This window comes from Poecilia reticulata, linkage group LG3 (genome assembly GCF_000633615.1).
Source record: "Poecilia reticulata strain Guanapo linkage group LG3, Guppy_female_1.0+MT, whole genome shotgun sequence".
Classification (NCBI taxonomy): Eukaryota; Metazoa; Chordata; class Actinopteri; order Cyprinodontiformes; family Poeciliidae; genus Poecilia; species Poecilia reticulata.
In genome coordinates, this window is record NC_024333.1 from 14,744,960 (window position 1) to 14,754,272 (window position 9,313).

The following is a 9,313-nucleotide window of genomic DNA, read 5'->3' on the forward strand; positions in this document are numbered from 1 at the left end:
GAAAAACAATAGGCCTTCGCAGCACTTAGCTGCTCGGGCCTAATAATTTACAGCACAATTACAATAGGCCTTCACAGCGCTTAGCTGCTCAGGCCTAATAAACAGCACAATTTCAATACGCCTTCGCAGCGCTTAGCTACTCAGGCCTAATAAACAGCACAATTACAATAGGCCTTCACAGCGCTTAGCTGCTCGGGCCTAATAATGCCAGATATTGAAAGTTCTAAATATTTTGGGAAAATGTGCCAAAGCACTTGGCCATAGGACATTTTCTTCCTACTTTCTAGAGAAAAACAAGTTAAAAAATGCCTGGCGGATATTTGGGAGTCAGGCCTAAAAGGGTTAGAAGTACACTGCTCAAAAAAATAAAGGGAACACTTTAACATTTAAGTGAACACTGAAGTGTTCCCTTTATTTTTTTGAGCAGTATATTTTCAGCTCTCTGGTGCTCCAGCAATCTCCAAATGTTGGTGTTTGCTCCCTTTTGTCTTCCCCAGTATATCTCCTTAGCTTCCCTGTTCCATCTTCTCCCCGCCCCTCAGCTAGCTCCTGTGTCAACAACTCACACTTGCAATCAATCACTTCATCTAGTTACAGGAATTTAAATACTGGGGGGAATTAACCTATCTCAGTCACCACTCGCCAGTCTGTCTTGTTACCCTGCTTGTCTCTATGCTCTTCACTTCCCCTGTGCTCCTTAGAATCTCGTGTCTCAGTTTTAGTTTTGCTTTGGATTGCTTTGTGTTCCCTTGAATGTTCGTGTTTTGTAAGTTGAACTCTTATTTTGTTCAATAAATTTTCAAAACCGCACTACATCTTTACCTGCTGCTTTTGGGTCAGCCACACCACATCATGGCATCTTTAATATCAATCAAATATTGAATAAGAAATTAGACTCTTATGCTGACATAGTGTAAATCATACTAGACTCAGACTGTACTCAGTATTTAAAAAAACACTAAATTGTAATGCTTAAGGACTTCATCACTTCAATCTTAGTTTTACTTTCAATATGGGAATAGACAAAATAATCTGCAAACCTTAAATTAACATTAGAAAAATGAACATGCTTTGCAAAATACTTTTCCTTAACACTTGTTTCTTGGCAATTAGTTATCACACTGCTGCTCACATTTATCAGTCCCTTCCTCCAAGCATTTTAAAATAAGATAAAATGTAAATAAGGTGTAAAATCTATCAGAAATTATAGAAAATTAAATTGTGCGACACAAAAACAGGTCACAAAATCTTTTTTAGGTACTGTTGACATTCAGATCCTTTGGTTCTGAATCTCAACCAAACAGTTATTGTTAAATTTTTGCAGCATCTTTCCAGGGCGGTAGGAGGGCTTACAAGGGCATTTTGGCCCCTTCCCCAGACACCTCCCTCCATCACACCAATGTTCTTGAGGGGCAGACAGAGTTCTCCATCTCTGCCAACATGCATCAACACCCCATCTAAGCAACCCCATTTTCTGTTCACCATGTTGGGTTGGAGGCTGGGAGAAGGTGTTGGCCATCTGGTCAGGATCTGGGCTAGTGGGCTACTTTGCTACTGCAGATGATCTGCTTCTTTCTCTAGCATAAACAGAGTTTTGTAGAAGTTCTATATTAATATACAACAGCATCATGAGGAATACTTTGTTTACTTGTTGTGACTGAGTGTTGACAAAGAAAATATTCAGTCAGGAAATTTCTTAATTTGTAAAAAAAACAACAACAAAAAACACCCAGGAGGCTGCATTATGTTATCTGATAGCCAAGTCAATCTGATAAGAACACATTAGTTTTTGTAATATAGTTAAAACATTTATTTTCCAAAGGAACACCTGGTTTTGTTACATTCTCAAGAAATACTTGTACCTTGATCATTGTAGCTCTGGCTGCATGCTCAGGGTCTTTGTCCTGGATTACAAGGCTAAAGATAAATCAGTGATTTTTGAGAATAGAGACAAAACAGGTCCTATGGATAAAGCACAAAATTTGAATAAAATATACACGAAATATAATTTTTTCAAATATCTGACTAAACTAACCTAGGTCATGTGAGCACAACAATGTATATTTTTCAGGTATTTGCTGAATATTTTTTTAATTTAAACATTGTAGTCGGTGGATGATGCATGTAAAAGCCCTTGTCCAGGAGCAGAACTCAATACATTATAATAGTTTAAACAATTAAATAAATACAAAAATTATGTATTACGACAATTAAGTATAAGTAGTCATATAAATAATTATAAAAGTATCAATAAATTGAATTAAAAATCATTTTATATATTTTCCAACTCCATTGAAATTTGTCCCTAGTTTTTGTCAACACCGTCAGAAATGAGAAGAATGTAAAAACAAAATCAGGCATTATTGGGGGCATCAGAACTGCTGAAGACCCCAAGACCTCTTCCTTTCTGTCCCTTTGCTAAGAGGGCTAGTTAGCTCTGGTTAGCTTATGTTATTCTTAAATTTGTTCTTCTTTTTATTCCTAAGTTGTTTGTCAAAACCATGATGTGTCAACACCATAACTGACAATTTACAAAACTTTGATGAAATTTTGTGAAATAAAAGCTTAATTTTAGTATAATATAAAGATTTGATGGATCTGATGAGGTACAAAATGGCCTCCTTCAGAATTACATCATATAAATTAAGGTAGTTTGGCTTTTTGTCAACTCCATCAGATGTCAACTCCATCAGATTTTTTGTGACTCTTTCAGTGAAATTGTTGTCAAATCTCACTTAAATGTGCAATTAATTAATTTTAATGTATTTTACATAAATTGCATTACTTCACATGTATTAAGTTTTTCATTTTACTCACTAGTTTGTCACCACCTTCAGTTCTGTGTCAACTCCGTCATGCAGTGTCAACTCCGTCAGATGGACTTTTTGTTGTTTTTTGTTTTAAATAATATTTATTTTGTTTCTTGAGAAACATGTATCTGTAAAATGAGTAAAAATATCACTAATAGGGTCATTAAAAAATATTTTTTATTTATTTTTGTCAAATGGTGATGACAACGTTATCGGTCAGGTCGATTAAAAATGTAATTTAAAAAAAAATGTTGCAACTGGGAGCCTGTACCTAAGCATCTTTACATTTCCAAAACATTATTTGTCATATTTGCATACATAAGGTTGAGAAATAACAAAAAAAATATATGGGAAAATTAAAACCCATTTTGTCCCTATTCTCAAGAATCACTGAAATAAATGAATGCGTTGGAATTGGAAAACAAGGTTAAGTTTAGTTGGAACCCACAGATATATGTGGATTCTCTCCACGTCCCCGCTGCCTCTTTGTATTGCTGTGGGAGGCGGGTCCGACTGGAACGTGGATGAATGGCTGGGCGAGTTCTGGGCGTGTGCCTCTGTGTCATCCTGCCGGATTCCGAAACCCTGTAGCTCTGACGGCTCGGCTCGGCTCGGCCTGGCCAGGCCCAGCTCAGATCCGATCAGAACTTCGGACAGAGACGGAGACACCGGTCAGGCTGGGGGATGCACAGCCGTGCGTGATCACACAGGCGCCTTTGTGCCCAGTCTGTCCTGTGTTTTGGATTTTCCGTGGCTTGTCCCCCCGCAAGCAGAGCTGGTGAAGCGGGTGGACCGAAGTTTTGAGCCAGCGGAGGAAGAGAGACTCAGACCCCGCCCGTCAACAGCTTCCTCGCGAAGAGAGAGATGAACCCACGATCACAGCTGTCACGCAGGTAACATGGAGGACTGAGGATGTCTCCTTTGAATCTTCCCAGCTTACTAGCACTTAATTCTATTTTCTAGAGCAGGTATTTGTTGTAGAACAATAATATATTTATTGCCACAAAAAAAAAAAGAAAAAAAAAAAGAAAAACCCAGTTCGTTTCTGAATAACTGAACATATAAAAAAAATATCAAACATGTTTTTTGTTGTTTTTGCTGAAGTTTTTTTTCTCAATTTGTATGCCTGAAGCATAAATCAATAATGGTGGATACCACTTTTGCTATTCTACTACTACGAATTATTAACATATTTCAGCATTATTAGCCTTGTAACCAATTACACACAGTAGCAGTTTTTGTTTAGCCTATTTATTTTTGTAGTAAATAAACATAACAGATGAACATAGACATGGAGTGGGAATGTATTCAATTCCCTCTCCATGCCTATAAACACAATTTAGCAATAACTGGGCTTCAAAAATAATATTCTGATATTTAAAGCAGCTACTTGAGTTTTTTTTCCTTCTTCTTTTTTCAGTTTAATGGTGGGCTTAATTGTGCCAAAAATTAAGAGTTTCCTGTTTCTGCGTTTGAGCATTGAGTGCTGGCTTCAGGCAACCTCCCACAGTTCTAACACATGATTAAGCAGGGACAGAAATACGATGGAAAGATTTTTTTTATGGGTTGTGCTGTTACCACTCAAGAGCAAATGGAAATACATTTAGAGAGATTGAAAATTATTTTAAAAAATAAATAATTTTAGCTGCCTTTAAAGAATCTATTGATTATATGTTTACTCTGTGTGGAGTGAGCAAGTGTTTTATCAGCTTCATTGACGTTTCAGTTCTCTAAAGCAAACTAAACTGTACTGCTCTCTGTCTGCAAACCTGGAAGACTTTTTAAAGTTAGTGCTAGATAAAAATTGAGTAACATAAGTCGAACTATGCAGGATTGCAACCCTTTCATCTCGATACAGTGAAATAAGCTCCTAACTGACAATAGTACACAAATTATGCATATTAAAATCATTTGCTATTGTTGCTAGTTTTAGTGCAACAAAGGGTCCTTTGGAAAAATTTCGTTCATGAAAATTTTACAAATCACCTTTTTCTTGTTAGTAAATTAGACAGAAACCCATTATACATCCATTGAACCAGGCTTGACTGGAAGTACTGAGCATCACCTTCACAGCAATAAGATGAGTTTACTAACTGCTATGTGGAGCACCAAATTGTTTTAGGACACAAGTGGCACACACCCACTATGAATTAAACAAAACCAAAATGCCTACCCTACATAACAGACAGAATAAATTGTGGAAAAATAAAAATAAAAGGCCGCCCACCATGATAAACTCTTATTGGTGGTAGAAGTTGGTCCTGTAAGTGCGTTGCCGGTGCAAACCCCTGGTCTATTTGGCTTGGTTATTGTGTCTGTGGCCAAGATATTTCACCTTCCTACTGATGTGCCGATCAGGTTTTTTCCTGCCGATTCCAATTCCGATCACCAATACCGATCACCGACACTGATCACATAATTAATATGTTTTTAATCATAAGCACTACCGGTTACATTATGTGGACAAAGGAACCACCTTAATTTAGACAAAAACTTGTTTTAAATAACTTTTTCCAAGAAAAAAATAAAACAGGCATTCTGCAAATTGTACTGTTATCTGTAATACTATCTTTAACAGACTGAGAACATATGAAGGCTCTGAAGAGGCTAAATAATGCAAAGAGTCAAAATAAAACCTCTCAACATTGCCAAAAAATTCAAGTATAAAACTTAACATTCAAARGCAAATACAGGTTCCATTACAATAAACAATCCAGAGTTACTGAATGAAAACGTCCTGATAGCATGGCGGCTAGCTGATTACTGCTAGTTCTGATTGGCTGTTTCTGACTGAGCAGAGTAATTATGCAGAACAGGGAGGATATCAATTATTTTTTYAGAGATTATCTGTCTCATGTTAGGACAGCGAAAGTTTTAATATGTATGTAAAATGATAAAATAATAAAAAATGTATGTAAAATGTATTTTTTTAAAGTTAGATGCTACAGCTTTAAACAGAGGTTCGGTGTGAGAGTCACTACCAGGTGGAGCAGAAGCGGCGCTCCGTCTGTGAAATATTACTACCTGTAGCGCGTAGCAGCGGTTCAACAGCGAGAGCAGAACCAGCGTCTTACATCGCAGCTCGAAGACTTAAATAATTTTGCGGGTTATTTGTTTAGCTTTCTGACCGTCATGCTAATCTGGGTGAGTGTTTGTAGCTGTGCGCTGCTTTACCTGCTATCTGATCCTCCATATGTCTTTTTTACTGCAGTGAGCCTCGATGTAGCCAAACTCCCTCAGGTATGGCATTGTTTTTATGTCGTATTAGCTTCGTCGTGTTGATGCATTTTGACGTGCTTCAATTTTCCGCCGTAACAGGCAAACTTTCCCATTCACTCAGTGCGTTATAGTTCCACATCGCTTAGGATTTGTTGCTGAGCGGAGACCAGAGGGGAGAGGAGACCAGCTGCACAGGCAGGCTGCGAAATGAGATGCAGGTGATCAGTTTGTGTGATCGACAACAAGAGACCGTGATCAGCGATCACCGATCATACACTTTTTCATGGAAATCGGCCGATAATGATCGGTGGCCGATCGATCGGCCCACCTCTACTTCCTACCCTTCTGGTGGTGATCAGTAAAGGCGACCTCACTTCTGTCAGATGGCTCAATGTAAAGATTGTTGAGAACTTTGGGTCCTCTGAACTAGCTACAGGCCATTTTTCACAGCTGTTAGGATAATAGATGAATTACATCACTGTTATCTTCACTGTTACATTTTTCTCTTTGGTTAACCAGGCCACATCAAATGGCTAATTACAATGATACAGAACTGTTTTATGTCATACTGACCCAGGACAGTTGTGGCTACTATCCAGCAGCTTACTTTCATCAGTGTGTGAATGGAAATTACTATTTTCATGTAAAACATCTTTAAATGTCCTGCTAAAAGCACTATGTAAGTCTGATGTCATTTAATTTAATTTCATTTAATTTGTGATTGAAATTCAACATTACTTAAAGGGGAAGTATAAAACTTTAGAGTTTTATATCGTGTCATTATTACTTCATCAAAAACCCACCTGGAGTGTTGCTTTGTTTCCTTCATTCATGTTTGAGAAATCCCTAAATCTCCCCTAGCAACTCTCCTAGGGGTGCCTAAATGCTTGGTCTCACAAAGTGCCAAAGCACCTCCTAAAAGCTTCAGTCTCCATTTTTTTTAAACAACTGCGGCATTTTTATAACAATTGCAGATAACATAATTACTTTATTGTGCTATAAAATGGCACTACGTGCCTGGAAAATACATAAAACCCTTTGAGTTCCAAGTGCAGTCAGTGAATTCAAACATAAGGCAAGGGAAGACCTAGTACACAGCCATGGGCGACCCAACAAAAACAGATATATTAAAAAAGAAATCCGCCCTAAGGTTTACAGAACTAATAAGAAACAAAGCAAGTTAGTGCTGAAATTTGCTCTTTAGATGGCAGATTGAAACATTGTGATCCGCTGTGTAAAAAGCCTAAATGAGCAAAAAAGAGTAAAATACAAAATAGAAATGACTGATAATATTTACTGGCGATTTTGAAATGGCTGACAGTAATTTTAAACATGGCTAGACCTTCCTCCCTCCCCACAAACCTTCACTAATTGTCAATGGAGAAATAAAGTGGGAGGAGGCATTTGTGTTTTATTAAACTTTGAACATGTTTACTTATGTAGCACATTCTATAAATTCTCCCTCTGGTAGAATTAGGTTTACTCAGGAGTCTTCTCCCCAGCAAATAATGAGGTCCTTGTTTCTGAGCTTTTAATTGCTTACTGGTCTCTGTTATCACAGCACTCATAAAGGCATGATAATAACCAAGTCTTATAATGGTAGTCTAGGGAGAGAGAGAGGGCCTCAGTGGGAAGTAGATGGTGAGTTTGGTAGGTAATTGTGATCTAGGATGATGTTGGACACAGTGACCAAAAGAACATGGCCACTAAAAGCAAATAGTTTCACATGTCAGCTGTCAGTAATTGAAAAAGCTGTTAAGAACTTTTAAGTGTATCCACACATGACTCTAAGTGAACTGTAGACCCACTTGTCATGAGGTGGGGTTGAGGTGGTGGTGAGAGACGCAGGTAGACTCAGGATGTAGATGAAAATGGTGATATTTAATGAAGGAAGCTCAACAGTCCAATACAGGCGGCACGGCAGAGAATATAGCACGCAGCTAATACCGGTAGCACTGAAACACAGAAGACTGACAACTAGAGCTCACACCGACACAGGACTTCCCAGTTCTACTGTGCCAGCTAACTAACAGACCAGGACGTAAGACGTACGTTTGACAAACTTAGACAGCAATAGACATATGAAGAGGATCCGACGAAGAACACAGACAACAGGTAAGACTAAATACACATGGGGTAATCAAGGGAAGGAGACACACCTGGGAGACAATCAACGGGGGAAGACGCAGAGACAGGACTCACAGGGAACAGGATCATACAGAAACTCAAAAATAAACACACAGAAACACGGATCACGACACCACTTACTTGACTTTGGTTACTAATAGTTGAAATGAATGTCCACACTTTGAAATACAGTCTTCCTTCCATTGTACAGTAGTGCCCCTGTATTAATGAATAAGTCGTTGCAGTTGTCATGTGTGAAATTTACAATCAAGCACAAATGGACACAATTATTTGAAGCTGTTTTGACTTCACAGTTTTAGAACATTCTTACATTGTATTAATATTTTTCTACATATCTCTTCTGTGTATTTGTACTGTGCTTATGAAAGCAAATGATTTGCTTAAAAAAATGAATTCAGGCTTGTATTGTGCTTTTCAGGAAGTTTTATTTCTGATCACCTCGGGCTGGCAAGGTGGGTGAAGTATCTTGCCCAAGAACACAACACAGACAGACAGTTAAGGTGTTTGAACCAGCAACCCACTGACTGCAGGGCAAACTCCAGTGGTGGGAAGTAACAAAGTACAAGTACTTCGTTACTGTACTTAAGTAGAGTTTTCGTGTATCTGTACTTTACTTAAGTAGATTTAATAAAGGGGGCTTTCTATTTTTACTCCACTACATTTTACAGTAAATCTGTACTTTCTACTTCACTACATTTCTACAAAACTATCTCGTTACTCGTTACATCCAAGTCGCATTGCTCTTTTTTTCCGTTAAAATGTGAAGTTCAGGGACTTAAGGTGGCGCCGTAATATCCAAGCAGTAGCGTGACTTAATGTCTGTTGTCACCCATCGCCTCCACGCGGAGCTCCAGACATGGTTTCCTCTGAGCGGGAGAAGCTCTGTCTAATCGTCAGTAATATAATAGCGCTGCATAAATCATAATATATGGCGACATGTAAAATCAGCAGCGCTTCGCTTTCACAGACGGTGGGACTTCGTCCAACTTTTAGCGTCACTTGGAAGAAAAACTTAAAGAAAGGTGCGATCTGTAGACGTGTTGCTAGCAAAGCTAGCTGTACAGAGACACATGTTGCATCTGATGAAAAAAAGTTGTCACTCATGCGCTGAATTATTGTGTGGAGGTGTTGACTGA

General features: G+C 38.2%; 1 protein-coding gene across 5 annotated transcripts in view; it reads left to right on the top strand.

Moving 5' to 3' along the window:
* The first annotated feature begins 3,193 nt into the window (after positions 1–3,193).
* Positions 3,194–9,313, top strand: part of dok4 (docking protein 4) — a 48,500-nt gene continuing 42,380 nt past the window's right edge. For 3 of the 5 annotated variants that reach the window (XM_008405019.2, XM_008405018.2, XM_017304135.1), the window contains exon 1: positions 3,194–3,703. The gene's annotated coding sequence lies outside the window, so the exon portion shown is untranslated. The remainder of the gene's footprint in view (positions 3,704–9,313) is intronic. The other 2 variants (XM_008405021.2, XM_008405023.2) reach the window with 2 other exon arrangements.